Consider the following 1002-nt stretch of genomic DNA (forward strand, 5'->3'; position numbering starts at 1 on the left):
TCTAAAAAAAAGATACCTCAACTTCTTTTTTTCAATGAATTGCCTGTCAAAGAGACCAAGATAATTGTGTTTTAGAATGCTGAAGACCTCTTTAAATACTGTTTGTCTTCATGTTGGTAATCTCAAATGCTTGCTACCAAGTACGGGCCATTTATTGAAAAATTACTAATTTTTCTTGTCTATTAATCAAATCCCTATGTAACTACCAATAAGAACTTCTGATAAGCATGAGATAACACTCTGACCATATCAGGTTGATAGAATCACAGGGATAAACTCGGAATTGTGATACTTTATAGTTGTGTAACTTTGGCCGAGTTACTTAACCCCTGTGAATCTTGGTCTCCTGTGTTCTATAATGAAGATAAAAGTATCTGTCTCAATAATAAGAGCAGCATGTACACTAAAATTGGAAGGATACAGAGAAGATTAGCATGGCCCCTGCACAAGAGTGACATGCAAATTTGCGAAGCGTTCCATATTTTTTAAGCTAAGCTTATATGTGTATTTATTAGATATTGCAAAATATCCCTTTATGAGAGTTTTCTAATTTATATTATCACCAGAAATGTATGCAAGTGCCTGTTTCCCTCAGCTTCGACAACAGTGGTAGTAGTTTTTATTTTTAAATCAATTTTAGAGAAATTATGTAATTTCTCTGTGTAATTGAAATTTGTATTTCTCAAATTATGAGATCAGACGTGTTTGCAATATGTTTAAGGGTCATTTTTATATATTTTTTTGGTAAATTGTTCAGCTTTTAAACTTATTTTACTATCATGACCCATTAATTTTTTTTAATTAATTAATTTATTTTTATTTATTTTTGACTGCATTGGATCTTTGTTGAGTATGTGGGCTTCTCATTGCGGTGGCTTATCTTGTTGCGGAGCATGGGCTCTAGGCGCACGGGCTTCGTTGTGGCGCACAGGCTCTAGAGCGCAGGCTCAGTAGTTGTGGCACACGGGCTTAGTTGCTCCGCAGCACTTGGGATCTTCCTGG

At 35.0% G+C, this 1002-nt stretch overlaps 1 non-coding gene across 1 annotated transcript; it reads left to right on the forward strand.

Annotated features, from left to right (window-relative positions):
• The first annotated feature begins 382 nt into the window (after positions 1 to 382).
• LOC118887019 lies at positions 383 to 486 on the forward strand. The gene has a single exon (XR_005017858.1). It is a non-coding gene; the product is annotated as a U6 spliceosomal RNA (small nuclear RNA).
• The last annotated feature ends 516 nt before the right edge of the window (positions 487 to 1002 follow it).

The sequence above is a fragment of the Balaenoptera musculus genome, chromosome 1 (assembly GCF_009873245.2).
Source record: "Balaenoptera musculus isolate JJ_BM4_2016_0621 chromosome 1, mBalMus1.pri.v3, whole genome shotgun sequence".
NCBI classification, from domain to species: Eukaryota; Metazoa; Chordata; class Mammalia; order Artiodactyla; family Balaenopteridae; genus Balaenoptera; species Balaenoptera musculus.